This window comes from Lithobates pipiens, unplaced genomic scaffold (assembly GCF_037356315.1).
Source record: "Lithobates pipiens isolate NorthernLeopardFrog02 unplaced genomic scaffold, aLitPip1_a1.2 Scaffold_18, whole genome shotgun sequence".
NCBI classification, from domain to species: domain Eukaryota; kingdom Metazoa; phylum Chordata; class Amphibia; order Anura; family Ranidae; genus Lithobates; species Lithobates pipiens.
In genome coordinates, this window is record NW_027507758.1 from 21,185,644 (window position 1) to 21,200,745 (window position 15,102).

At 48.3% G+C, this 15,102-nt stretch overlaps 1 protein-coding gene across 7 annotated transcripts in view; it reads left to right on the forward strand.

The window, feature by feature from the left end:
* The window catches only part of LOC143986994 (uncharacterized), a 165,728-nt gene extending 163,346 nt beyond the window's left edge, over positions 1–2,382 (forward strand). For all 7 annotated transcript variants that reach the window (XM_077485425.1, XM_077485424.1, XM_077485429.1 and 4 more), the window contains one exon: positions 1–2,382. This exon is cut by the window's left edge and continues 1,166 nt beyond it. The gene's annotated coding sequence lies outside the window, so the exon portion shown is untranslated.
* The last annotated feature ends 12,720 nt before the right edge of the window (positions 2,383–15,102 follow it).

Consider the following 15,102-nt stretch of genomic DNA (forward strand, 5'->3'; position numbering starts at 1 on the left):
CGGGTAAAATGCAGGAAGTATTGAACACGTCACCATTTTTCTAGGTAAATATATTGGTGAAGGTGCTATTGACATGAAATGTTCCCCACTTGTCGGTAACCGCCCATGCAATCCATACATACAAAGACACCAAAACAAAGTTCAGAAATTAAGTTCTGTGTAATAAAATGTAATGACAGTGGGAAAAAGTATTGAATCTGCTAGCTGAAATGTATTTAATACTTGGTACAAAATCCTTTGTTGGTAATGACACCTTCAAGACGCCTCCTGTATGGAGAAACGAGTCGCATGCGTCGCTCAGGTGTGATTTTGGCCCATTCTTCCACACAGTCTTCAAATCTTGAAGGTTCCGTGGGCCTCTTCTATGAACTCTACTCTTTAGTTCTTTCCATAGATTTTCTATTTGATTCAAGTCAGGTGATTGGCTGGGCAATTCTAACAGCTTTATTTTCTCTTTCTTTGAAACCAACGGAGAGTTTCCTTGGCTCTGTGTTTGGGATCATTGTCTTGCTGAAACGTCCGCCCTCGTTTCATCTTTATCCTGGTAGAATTTTTATCAAGAATGTCTTGGTACATTTTTTCCATTTATCCTTCCTTCAATGAAATTAAGTTTGCCAGTACCGTATGATGAAAAACGGCCTCACCCACACCTTGATGTTCCCGCCGCCAAACCTCATGTCAGGTCACCTTGAGGCGAGGTGACAGATGCACACCGTAGGGATCAGGAGTGCACAGCAAGGTTGTGGACCCTACGGCTGACTGCTGCGGACGGGAGACAGGTCCCACCGGGGTTAGAGCGTAAGATTCCCTGAGGCGCGGAGTCTAAAAGCCAGCAGGTGTTCACCAGCGCCTCGAGTGGTGAGGATGAACTTGGCTGCAACTGGCTCCAGGTCGCGACCCCCAGGGTCTCCCAGCTCACACCCACAGTAGGCAACAGGAGGATAGGGATGGTGAGGGACAAGGTCGGGGCCACAAGCAGACAAGAATAGTCGGGGACACGCCAAAGGGTCAGGATCACAGGCAAACAGGGATAGTCAAAGGCACGCCAAAGTCGGTGACAGAAAACAGTAGAAGAGCACACGGCAGGTAACAGGAAGCTAACACATAATGGTTGATCAGCCCTGATGGCCTGCAGTGCACAGGTTAATATAGAGCTCCCCAATAGGGCCTGGGGTGGAGCCATGCTTAGAGGAGATGTTATAAAAACCACCAGGTGGAAGTGGCTGGCCTCTTAGTCTGAACACATGAGGGGAGGTAAGCAAACACAGGAAGATCACTGCATAACCATGACACCTCACTGTTGGTATGGGGGTTGTTTTTGGGGTGATGTGCCATGTGACCTCCAAACATGGTGTGTATTATGGCATCCAAAGAGTTCTATTTCAGTCTCATCTGCCCAGACTATATTCTCCCCGTATTTCCAGGCTTGTCCAAATGTTATGCAGAAAACGTTAAACATGCTTTTTCCTCAGCAATGGAGTCTTGCGTTGTGAGCGTACATACAGGCCATGGCGGGTGAGCGCGTTACTTATTGTTGTACCTGTTAATTCCAGGTCTTTCTGAAGCTCTTAACAAGTGGTCTTTGGCAACTCTTCTGATAATTCTTTTCACTCCTCTGTCAGAAATCTTGCGAGGAGTGCCTGGTCATTGCTAGTTTATGGTGAAATTATGTTCTTTCTGCTGCCGGATTATGGCCCCAACAGTGCTCACTGGAATAGTCAGAAGTTTAGAAAACCTTCAATGCCATCAGTATGTTTTTCTACAATAAGGTTGCAAAGGTCTTAAGAGAGCTCTTTGCTTTTACCCATCATGAGATGTTTCTTGTGTGACCTTGGTAATGAGACGCCTTTATATAGGCAATCAGATGAGACTGAACCAGCTGATAGTAATTTGCACTGACAAGGGGCAGGATTGCGTTCTAATTACTGATAGATTTCAGCTGGTGTCCTGGCGTTCCGTGCCTTTTTGCACCTCCCTTTCTTCACGTGTTCAGTACTTTATTTCTAATCGTATTTGTTTTGGTGTCTTTGTATGTATGTACTGCACTGGTTGTTACCGACGTGTGGTGAATATATTATGTCAATAGCACATTTACCAATAGATTTACCTAGAAAAATGGTGACTTGTTCAATGCTTATTTTACCCGCTTTATGTATATACACATGTAAGATACACATCTGCAGTGTATATATGAATTATATATTTTTTACTTTTTTAAGAAAATTTCTTTTTTTTTAAGTGGAATGTCCATTTAAATGGAATCTATAGTATTTTTTAAATTTATGTGAATTTTATTGTATACATTTTATCAATGTGTGCTACTGTTTACGGTATATATTGTCTTCCTATGTATAGATTGTCAAAATAAACTGTATATATGCACTCCGTGACTTGCGGGCTTTGTCTCTGGCTTCATAATGCTGTACAATGACTGTGCTCTCCCTCTTGGTCTCCTCAGACCATCTGAAAACATCAGGCTTGTTCTGGCGTATAGAGTCCGGGCATCACATAGTGTCCACTCTGTACTGCACATGTGCAGTACGGAGCAGACGAAGCTTCGGAAAATCTCCGAAGCTGAACGGCGCCTGCGCCGTGAGTGGTGGTGGTAGCCCCACCATCCAAGCGGACATAGGGTTGTGAATTTTAGAGGGCCCCTCGCGGGCGAGCTTCACTCGCCACGCTTCGGGCTCGGCCTCGCTGCGCTCGGCTCTTTTTTATTCTAACTCTATGTCCACTTGGATAGTGGGGATAGAACCTGGACTCACGGCGCAGGCGCCGTTCATCCTCGGCAATTTTCGGAATCTGTGTTCCTGTGTACTGCGCATGCGCAGTACGCAGGGGACACTATCTGATGGAGGACGCTATTTGACAAGACACCGGCTCACACTGCCGCGACTTGGCATTTGACAAAGGAACCAATAGAACCTTTCTAACCGGTGCGACTCAAGTCGCTCCAACTTAGAAAAAAGGTTCCTGGACTACTTTGGGGACCACTTCATCACGACTTGCATTGACGTCTATAAAAGCGGGAGTCCGCCTTTTTTTTTTTTTTTTTTAAAGCCAGCAGCTACAAATACTGCAGCTGCTGACTTTTAAAATAGTAACACTTAACCGCCCAGCGCGCCCGCGATGTCGGCACCTGAAGCCGATCTCTCGATCGTCTCTCGGGTGCTGCCGCCGCCATCTTGGGTATGGGAATCAGGAAGTGGAGCCTTTCGGCTTCATTTCCCGGTTCCCTACTGCGCATGCGCGAGTCGCGCTGCGCAATAAGGATGGTCCCCGCTGTCTCTGGGATCCGTGTGTTTCCCAGCAGGCAGAGGGGCACTTGCGGAAAGGGGCGTAGATTCTGCGGAAAGGGACGTACCTTCTGCAGAATCTAGGATGGAAGTGGCTGCAGATACCTGTACTGTACAGGTACCTGCACCCCCCTCCCCCCTGAAAGGTGCCAATTGTGGCGCCGGAGGGGGGGGGGATTCCAATGAGCGGAAGGTCCACTTTAGGGTGGACCTCCGCTTTAAAGAAGTCGTATGCAAGCCGTAATGAAGACGTCTGAAATATAAATTAAGCTTTGGCGCTAAAACCTTTTTGTGCACTGTGAATACTAAAATCATATATAAGTGTAAGATGATTTATTATCTCTACTGGTGCTCTGAGGAATATTAAAACAAATTTCAGTGGAAACCTCTTAAAACCACTATATACGTGTAAAAGAATGCGTGAAGAAAGAAAAGGGGATGTGTGTCTGTTAATTTACACCTCAAAAAATGCACATATGTATTGGAAAAAGTGGTGAATCGATCATATAAAAAACAATTCTACTGTGCTCGATAAACATACATAAACCAATATCTGAAAAAACATATGTAAATATGTTCAAAGTGATAACGTTTTGTGAAAGTACCCAAAAGAATAATAATAATAGTAACAAAAAATCTTATAATGTCCAACGGAAATTTTCAAAGTCGCATCAACCAGTTGCTGTAAAAACGCATGGAACTTTCATCAAATGAGGAAGGTAGAGTAAAGTGACTAGTGCAGAAGGGTTAAATGCATTCCTCTCCGGTGCGCCACTCTGTGTTAGGCAAAAAGTATGTATATGTGCTCACCAGACAAAAAACCCTCAATGGGTTAATCAGGCAGCCACAGTATGAGCCACTGTGCAGCTTTCTTTGGGCTCTGCTTCTGCTATGCTGGGGAGATGCTTTATACTTTTCCTTCCACAAGTGGTCCGTTTAGCAATTATACATGAAGGGAAACAGAAGTACAAACATAGTGCAATACTGTTGTTTGAACGTTTTTTATGTTTATTAAGAAGTCAGGTTACTCACAATATCCAAAGAGACAAAATCGTGCAGGGATGTCGGCTTCACAGTACTAAATGTACTGTCGATTTTTTTTCCTGCAACAATATACTCTGATCAGCCATAACATTCTGAAAACCCACCATAACCCATTGCATGCATGGACCCCAGTAGACCACTGAAGGCAAGCTGTGGTATCTGGCACCAAGCCAGTTAGTAGCATAACCTTTGAAATCCTATTGGTTGTGAGGTGGAGCCTCCATGGATTGGACTTATTTTTCCAGCACATCCCACATATGCTTGTTCGGATTGAGATCTGGAGAATTGAGGCCAAGTCAAAACCTCAAACTCATTGTTGTGTTCCTCAAACCATTCTTGAATTGATCAGACCAGGCCACCCTCTTCCATTGCTCTGTGGTCCATTTCTAATGCTCACGTGCTCATTGTAGATGCTTTTGGCTGTGGAAACAGGCCAGTATGGGCACCCCATGTGCATCAATGAGCCTTGGCACCCATGACCCTATCTTCAGTTCATTGGTTTTCCTTCCTTGGACCACTTTGTCAGTCCTGACCACTGCAGACCGGGAACATCCCCACAAGAGCTGCAGTTTTGGAGTTGCTCTGACCAAGTCGTCTAGCCTTTACAATTTGACCCCTTGTCAAAAAAATCTTGCAAACCCTTATGCTTGCCTATTTGTTTCTGCAACATGTTCACTTGCTGCCTTATATATCCCACCCACTTGCAGGGGTCATTGTAATGAGATACTAATTATTAGTGATGGCCGAACGGTTCGCCCGGCGGTCGTTTCGCGGCGAATTTCCGACATTCGCGGTCCGCACGTTCGAACGCCTTTTTCCGTCGTTCGCCGCGGCGGACTTACGTGTTTAATGTATACAAGAACTTTAACCTTTGGTGACACGTTTATCATGTGATACAGGACAGCCAATTGAGACATGACAGCACATGGACACTTGTACATTCCCCCTAACCTATAAATACACCCGATCCGGTGGCCATTTTACATTCTTTCTTCTGTTAAGATAGGGACAGGTTCCTGTGTGGAGTAGGGAGAGATAAACCACTAGCTATTTGGTACACAAAAGTTCTTTTCAGGACTGGTATAGGTGTTAGGTGTTGATAGGTTTGCTGTGCTGCTGATTCTTGCAGCAGCCTGAGTGTCTTTTGTTAGTTTAGAGAAAGGGAAAGGACGGTGTATGCTACAGGGACAGCCAGATTAGTCTTTCATCATCATCATCATCATCATCATCATTAGCTGTTACTATCAAGGTCCACAAAAGAGCTGTTCCAGTAACCACTAATCGTTCTCTTTTTTTGCCAATTTGTATAGGGACAGGAAGGAAGCAGTGTTGTCAGGCAGTGAGGGTAATTTTAAAGACTTGCTGTTATTATTAGTTCCACAAAGGTTCTTTTCAGGACTGGTATCAGTGGTACAGTAATAGGCTTGTACATGTATAATATTCTTTCTTCCAAATATAGAAAGGATATTATACTTGACTGCTGCCCTTCTGCTGCAGTCTGCTAAACATTCACAACTCACTTGTTCCACAAAAGTTCTTATAAGGACTGGTAACTTGGTATAGGGTGCTACGGTACATAGGCTTGAGTGCGGTACAGTCTGCTGTTCTGTAAGGACCGCTATCGGTCCACAATAGATAGGGTTGACGTGCACCACTGCTGACCGCTGCCCTATACTGCAGCAGTCCTTCAGCGGTATAGGGACTGACGTACAGTCTGCTAATCACTAACACACAACCTGCTTGTTCCACAAAAGTTCTTATAAGGACTGGTAACTTGGTATAGGGTGCTACGGTACATAGGCTTGAGTGCGGTACAGTCTGCTGTTCTGTAAGGACCGCTATCGGTCCACAATAGATAGGGTTGACGTGCACCACTGCTGACCGCTGCCCTATACTGCAGCAGTCCTTCAGCGGTATAGGGACTGACGTACAGTCTGCTAAAAACTAATACACAACCTGCTTGGTCCACAAAAGTTCTTATAAGGACTGGTAACTTGGTATAGGGTGCTACGGTACATAGGCTTGAGTGCGGTACAGTCTGCTGTTCTGTAAGGACCGCTATCGGTCCACAATAGATAGGGTTGACGTGCACCACTGCTGACCGCTCACCTATACTGCAGCAGTCCTTCAGCGGTATAGGGACTGACGTACAGTCTGCTAAACACTAATACACAACCTGCTTGTTCCACAAAAGTTCTTATAAGGACTGGTAACTTGGTATAGGGTGCTACGGTACATAGGCTTGAGTGCGGTACAGTCTGCTGTTCTGTAAGGACCGCTATCGGTCCACAATAGATAGGGTTGACGTGCACCACTGCTGACCGCTCACCTATACTGCAGCAGTCCTTCAGCGGTATAGGGACTGACGTACAGTCTGCTAAAAACTAATACACAACCTGCTTGGTCCACAAAAGTTCTTATAAGGACTGGTAACTTGGTATAGGGTGCTACGGTACATAGGCTTGAGTGCGGTACAGTCTGCTGTTCTGTAAGGACCGCTATCGGTCCACAATAGATAGGGTTGACGTGCACCACTGCTGACCGCTCACCTATACTGCAGCAGTCCTTCAGCGGTATAGGGACTGACGTACAGTCTGCTAAACACTAATACACAACCTGCTTGTTCCACAAAAGTTCTTATAAGGACTGGTAACTTGGTATAGGGTGCTACGGTACATAGGCTTGAGTGCGGTACAGTCTGCTGTTCTGTAAGGACCGCTATCGGTCCACAATAGATAGGGTTGACGTGCACCACTGCTGACCGCTCACCTATACTGCAGCAGTCCTTCAGCGGTATAGGGACTGACGTACAGTCTGCTAATCACTAACACACAACCTGCTTGTTCCACAAAAGTTCTTATAAGGACTGGTAACTTGGTATAGGGTGCTACGGTACATAGGCTTGAGTGCGGTACAGTCTGCTGTTCTGTAAGGACCGCTATCGGTCCACAATAGATAGGGTTGACGTGCACCACTGCTGACCGCTCACCTATACTGCAGCAGTCCTTCAGCGGTATAGGGACTGACGTACAGTCTGCTAAACACTAATACACAACCTGCTTGTTCCACAAAAGTTCTTATAAGGACTGGTAACTTGGTATAGGGTGCTACGGTACATAGGCTTGAGTGCGGTACAGTCTGCTGTTCTGTAAGGACCGCTATCGGTCCACAATAGATAGGGTTGACGTGCACCACTGCTGACCGCTCACCTATACTGCAGCAGTCCTTCAGCGGTATAGGGACTGACGTACAGTCTGCTAATCACTAACACACAACCTGCTTGTTCCACAAAAGTTCTTATAAGGACTGGTAACTTGGTATAGGGTGCTACGGTACATAGGCTTGAGTGCGGTACAGTCTGCTGTTCTGTAAGGACCGCTATCGGTCCACAATAGATAGGGTTGACGTGCACCACTGCTGACCGCTCACCTATACTGCAGCAGTCCTTCAGCGGTATAGGGACTGACGTACAGTCTGCTAAACACTAATACACAACCTGCTTGTTCCACAAAAGTTCTTATAAGGACTGGTAACTTGGTATAGGGTGCTACGGTACATAGGCTTGAGTGCGGTACAGTCTGCTGTTCTGTAAGGACCGCTATCGGTCCACAATAGATAGGGTTGACGTGCACCACTGCTGACCGCTGCCCTATACTGCAGCAGTCCTTCAGCGGTATAGGGACTGACGTACAGTCTGCTAAACACTAATACACAACCTGCTTGGTCCACAAAAGTTCTTATAAGGACTGGTAACTTGGTATAGGGTGCTACGGTACATAGGCTTGAGTGCGGTACAGTCTGCTGTTCTGTAAGGACCGCTATAGGTCCACAATAGATAGGGTTGACGTGCACCACTGCTGACCGCTCACCTATACTGCAGCAGTCCTTCAGCGGTATAGGGACTAAGAGTTTTGTCACAGGGTCATTTAAAAAATGACATGCAGAGGAAGAGGCAGGCCCTTCCGCAGGGGTGGTAGGGGTAGGGCAGGAGCAACAGGCTTGAGCCAAAGTGGGAAGTTGCAGAAGGTGCGTTCAATTACTTTAAAGGATGCACCAGACTTGGTTGAGTGGCTCGCTCAGCCTTACTCTTCTGCACCCTCCTCATCCTCTCGATCTGCACCCTCTTCTTCACTCTCTGCTATGTGCACCCCCAAAGACACTACCACCAACAACACGACCACCACCACCACCACCACATACCTTCCGCTTGAGTCACTGGAATTATTTTCCGATCCATATCAAGAGGACATTTCTGATGCGCAGCCACTCTTGGTATTGGATCAGGAAGAGGAGGTAGCAACAAGCGCTACTCAGCAGTCTGACGCCAGTACCCAGATCAGCCCAAGGAGGAGGTTGGTCCCCGGTGTTGCTGCCTACTCCGAGATCTCTACTTATAGCGGTGGGGAAGGTGACGTTGATGATGACGTGTCTAGTGATGTCACGTGGGTGCCCACAAGAGAGGAAGAGGAGGGGAGTTCAGAGGGAGATATGGACCAGCAGATAGGGAGGAGAAGCAGCAATGACTTACATTGCACAGCAGGGACAAAGCAGACTGGAAATGTATCAGGAGCGAGTCATCGACCATGTACGGTCACATCTGGCGCTCCCAGGACACCGGCACATGGCTCCGCAGTGTGGGCTTTTTTTAACGTGTCCGCTGCTGACAATAGCGTTGCCATCTGCAATCTTTGCAGTCAACGCGTTAGTCGCGGTAAGCCCAATACTCACCTAGGGACGACCGCCTTAAGAAGGCACATGAGCAGCCATCACCGAGCCCAGTGGGAGCAACGGAACACACAAAGCCACACTGCAGGCTCTCACCGTCCAGCCTCGTCTTCTACTTCTCCTTCTCCTCTCTCCTCACAATTGTCCTCCACTCCACCTTCCATCACGCCAAGCTCACATTTTTCTGCAAAAAGGCAGGCTTCCGTGGGCCTAATGTTTGAGCGTAAAAAAATGATGATGCCGGATAACCCTCTTGCCCAACGGTTGGCGGCTGGCTTGTCAGAACTCATAGCCCGCCAACTACTGCCATATAAACTGGTGGACTCGGAGGCCTTTCGCAAATTTGTGGCCATTGGAACACCACAATGGAAGGTCCCAGGAAGGAAGTATTTCTCAGAGAAGGGCATCCCAGAGCTATATGGCCATGTTCAGCGGCAAGTGAATGTATCTCTGGCACACAGTGTCGGTGCCAAGATACATCTGACCACAGACACGTGGTCTAGCAAACACGGGCAGGGAAGGTATATCAGTTTTACTGCCCACTGGGTGAACCTTCTGACGGCCGTCAAGCATGTAACCCGTGGCACCCGTGTAGATTTGGTTTTACCGCCACGGATTGCATGCAGGCCTGACTCTTCTTCTCCTCCTCCTACTCCATCCTCCTCCCTCTCCTCCTCAGCTGCCTCCTCCTTTTCCGCTGCTAGCGTCTCTTCCACTGCACCGCCCAAGCTCCCCAGAACCTATTCCACATGCCAGGTGAGACGTTGCCATGCCGTGCTGCGTCTGTTGTGCCTGGAAGCAAAGAGCCACACTGGCCCGGCACTCCTTTCAGCTTTGCGTTCACAGGCAGATGAGTGGCTAACACCGCTCAATTTGACAGTTGGTAAAGTGGTGTGTGACAACGGTGCCAATCTGCTTAGCGCATTGAAACAGGGCAAAATCACGCACGTGCCGTGCATGGCACACGTCTTAAACTTGGTCGTGCAGCGATTCCTTGTCAAATACCCTGGGGTCCAGGACATCTTGCGGCAGGCAAGGAAAATCTCGGCCCATTTCAGAAGATCTTACACGGCCATGGCTCGCCTTGCTGACATTCAGCGGCGACACCATCTGCCGGTCAGACGTCTTATTTGCGATTGCCCGACGCGATGGAACTCAACCTTCTATATGCTTGATAGGCTGCTCCAGCAGAAACGTGCAGTTAACGTCTACCTGTATGAACTCTGCGAAAGAAACGGTTCTGGGGAGCTGGGTTTTTTTTCACCGCGCCAGTGGCTGCTCATGCGCGACACATGCAGACTTCTGCGGCCATTTGAGGAGATCACCAAACTGGTCAGTCGCAGCCATGGCGCCATCAGTGACATGGTACCTTATGCCTTCTTTCTGGAGCGTGCATTGCGTCGTGTCATTGATCAGGCTGTGGAGGAGCAGGAGCGGGAAGATGAGGAAGTCGCAATGCTGGATGAATTCCCAGGGGGGGCTACTCTATCTGAGACAAGTCAACAACAGGAGTCTGATGAGGAGTCAGAGGAGGATGGTGCCGGGGCGGATGAGCAGGAGCAAGAAGAGCATGCTTTAAACCTTTCTGGGATCCCTGTTGTGCGAGGATGGGGAGAGGAGAATGAAGAGGACGACATTATCCTGGATGATGAGCAGGAGCCAGGCCACCACACCGCTTCCACTTTAGTGCAAATGGGGGCCTTCATGCTCCAGTGTTTTAATAGGGACCCCCGTATAAAAAGCATGAGGGTCAAGGACCAGTACTGGGTGGCAACGTACTTAGACCCCCGGTACAAACACAAAATGGCGGAAATGTTACCGCCGTCGCAGAGGGCTGTCAGAATGCAGCACTTCCAGGCCTTGCTTCGAGAAATGCTGCATTCTGCTTTTGCGTGCGCTGGCAGAGGAGCAATTCCCACTCCCAGAGAAGGATTTGCGGGTACCAATCCAACAGCGCCTGCAAGAAGAGGCCGGTTTGAAGATGTGTTGGTGACTTCGGATATGAGGTCATTCTTTCAGCCGACCCATCGACAGGTGTCATCCGGATCCAGCATCAGGGAACGCCTAGACCGTCAGGTGTCCGACTACATTGGGTTAACGGCCGATGTGGACGCTCTGAGGAGTGATGAACCCCTAGACTACTGGGTGGGCAGGCTTGACCTCTGGCCAGAGCTTGCCCAATTTGCAATCGAACTGTTGGCTTGCCCCTCATCCAGTGTCCTGTCCGAAAGGACGTTCAGCGCAGCAGGGGGGATTGTGACCGATAAGCGTACTCGCCTAGCTCACCACAGTGTTAACTACCTCACATTTCTAAAAATGAATGAGGCATGGATCTCGGAGGAATTCAACACATGTGACCAGTAGACCATGTATATGTCTATAAACTATTTTTTTAATCAAGCACACAGACCTTCTTAATTCATTTGGCTCACTTCCTTGACCCAAAAAAGCACACCGTACTATATGCCCCTACCCTCCTCTTTGAAGAGGTTGAGCGGTGTCATATTTCTACTGGGGCTGCTTATGATATCCCTGTGCTGTGCTGACTTCCTCCTGGGGGTTCTTATTATGAAGGGATCACACTATCCCTGTGCTGTGCTGACTTCCTCCTGGGGGTTCTTATTATGAGGGGATCACACCATCCCTGTGCTGTGCTGACTTCCTCCTGGGGCTGCTTACGGTGCTGCTGTCAGTGCTGTATGTCACGGTGCTGCTGTCAGCGCTGTATGTCACGGTGCTGCTGTCAGCGCTGTATGTCACGGTGCTGCTGTCAGCGCTGTATGTCACGGTGCTGCTGTCAGCGCTGTATGTCACGGTGCTGCTGTCAGCGCTGTATGTCACGGTGCTGCTGTCAGCGCTGTATGTCACGGTGCTGCTGTCAGCGCTGTATGTCACGGTGCTGCTGTCAGCGCTGTATGTCACGGTGCTGCTGTCAGCGCTGTATGTCACGGTGCTGCTGTCAGCGCTGTATGTCACGGTGCTGCTGTCAGCGCTGTATGTCACGGTGCTGCTGTCAGTGCTCTGTATTACGGTGCTGCTGTCAGATGCCTCTATCACGGTGCATGTGTCATTCCGGTATGTCACGCTGCTGGTGATCATCTCCTGCACCCTCTTCTTTGCCTACCCTGGTCCCTGACCTTCCCTCTCCTCCATTGCCTTCATTAGCTCCATAGTCCTGAATTGTTAGAACAATTTCCCAAATAAAATAAAAATGCTTGTAGTTATCGATCCCAAATTCACCTCATACATGTATTATGTCATTGTCCAGATGGTGGGACTACGTTTTACCCCCTAATAATTACCACGTGGCCGCAAATTCGACATGAAGGTTTGCAAAGTTCGCCTCCCATTGAAGTCAATGGGGCCCGCGGCGAACGGTCGGTTTCGCGAACGTTTGGGTCCGTTCGCATTTCGCGTTCGCGAAACGTCCCGTCGGAAGTTCGTCCATCACTACTAATTATACTACTGGGCCAGTAAGTAAGGTTTTGATGGCATAGATACAGTATAATGCTGGAGTTTAAAAACCAAGGGTAGGGTGAAGGCGTTCTTTAAGCCACAGTGGCTATACTGTGTACTGAAGTATACCACATTATGCTCATTCTTTCTTTAGTAAGAATGTGTGCACCGTGTATGAACTGAACAATTCAGAGTGTCAACAGACTTGTCTTTGGGGAGCAGATTGTGTACCGTCTTCCTAGGCAGGTGCAGTTAGCCTTTTTTGCCATTAGGTGGCTCTGTACCAGAATAGCGTCTGGTTACAGCAGACAGTGTCATCAGGTGTTAGATCCCACCTGCAGTGATATCATGGGGGATTCAGGATTCATATATAAGCCAGGTTGAGAGGAGCCTGAGTGCATGTGGGGCATGGGAGCCAAGTCTCTCTCTCCCCCCCCCTCCCACACCAGCATAGATGTAACCAGTACAGAGGGGGTCCCTGTACAGGCAGGAGGCTGGGGAGGAGAAGATCTACACCCAGGAGAGCTGGCTGTAGACTGGCTGACCCTTATGTGGGGGGGGGGGGGGGGGAAATAGGACAGGTCGCAAAAGGCCTTTTAGGCCAGGCCAAGCCTGGAAGTCCCAGGAGAGGTGCCTACAGGGAGCCCAGTCCTGTGTGTATAATGACACCGGGTGGAAGAAGAGAGTGTTAGAGGGAGATGGCTGCTAAAACCACGCTATAGCCAAAGGTAGCGGCTACAGCGTGGTTGTCTACTTCAGGGTGGCCATCTGTTGACAGCCTCCCAGAACCAAGCGCATCCGGCGCGATCTGTGACTGCTGTGTCCATTGGACACAGATCGGGGTAAAGGGCCAATCACAGTGGCCCTTTACCATGTGATGAGCTGTGTCCAATCACAGCTGATCACACTTGCCAGTTATCGGCATTCCTTTCCTCACATGCTGTCACAGCGGAAAGTGTGAAGGGCGACATCTTCACTGATTATCAGTGTCCTGATGATCAGTGCAGCCCCAACAGTGCCCATTGGTACACCCATAAGTTCTGCCAATCAGTGCAGCCTCATCAGCACACATCTGTAAAGGAGAAAAATTACTTATCTATAAAATGTAACAGAAACAAAGAAAAAAACTATTTTTTTTTCTTCAAAGCTTTTGGTTTTGATTTGTTTGTTTAGCAAAAAAATAATATGGGTACAGCATTGTATGACCATGCCATTCTCATTCAAAGTGCGACAGCGCTAAAAGCTTTATATTGGTCTGGGCAGGAAGGGGGCGAAAGTGCGCAGTAGGCAGCATCAGCTTGTAACCACCCATTAGCAACCACCTGACATAGTGATGTCCGGCTGACGATCTTCCTCTGCGTCCTCCACATCAAGCCTGGGACACCGGAAACCCACGCCGCGGGGCTCGACAGGATATAGGTGCACCAAGCCACCCTGGAGTCCTGTGACACCTTTGGTCGCTCCCTAATGATGTGCCCACAAACAACTGCAATCTAGTGAGTGCAACTATGTGTGAATAAAGTGTGCTTTTATAACTACTACACTCAGATTGGTGCTGCTACATAGTAGGTAAGGTTGAAAGGAAAAAATAAAAAATAAAGGAGGACACAAGTCCATCCTATGTGTGTGATTATATGTCAGTATTACATTGTATATCCCTGTATGTTGCGGTCATTCAGGTGGTTATCTTATAGTTAAAAAAAAAAAAAAAAACACACCTATCAATGCTGCGCGCCGCCCCATCCCCCCCACGGAAGGGAATTCCACATCCTTGCCGCTCTTACAGTAAAGAACCCTCTACGTAGTTTCAGGTTAAACCTCTTTTCTTCTAATTTTAATGAGTGGCTACGAGTCTTGTTAAACTCCTTTTGCTTATTTGTCTTTTATGTTCCAACTAAATTTGACAGCAAGCCTGCCTAAAACATCAGGGTGCTACAGAATGAGGAGTACCATTGCTATTCTGTTAACAGTTCTTTTCTGCCTCTGTATATTTACTGCCGGTGTTCTGCCGTATAGTGTCCGGCCATCAAATGGTGTCCGCTCCGTACTGCGCATGCGCAGTACGGAGCAGACGAAGCTTCGGAAAATCTCCGAAGCTGAACGGCGCCTGCGCCGTGAGTGGAGGTGGTAGCCCCACCATCCAAGCGGACATAGGGTTGTGAATATTAGAGGGCCCCTCACGGGCGAGCTTCGCTCACCACGCTTCGGGCTCAGCCTCGCTGCGCTAGGCTCTTTTTTATTCCTACTCTATGTCCACTTGGATGGTGGAGATAGAACCTGGACTCACGGCGCAGGCGCCGTTCATCTTTGGCAATTTTCAGAATCTGTGTTGCTGTGTACTGCGCATGCGCAGTACGCAGCGGACACTATCGGATGGAGGACGTTATATGACAAGACATTGGGATGACTTGTCAGGTGACTTAGCCGCCTGACAAGTGGCGTTCCGTTCAAGTCGCTCCGACTTAGAAAAAAAGGTTCCTGTACTACTTTGACTTCTAGAATTGACTTCTATATAGAAGTCCTTTTGCAAGTCGCCATTGCTGTCGTGTGCAGGTTGCCTGAGGCAGTCGCGCTGCAAGTC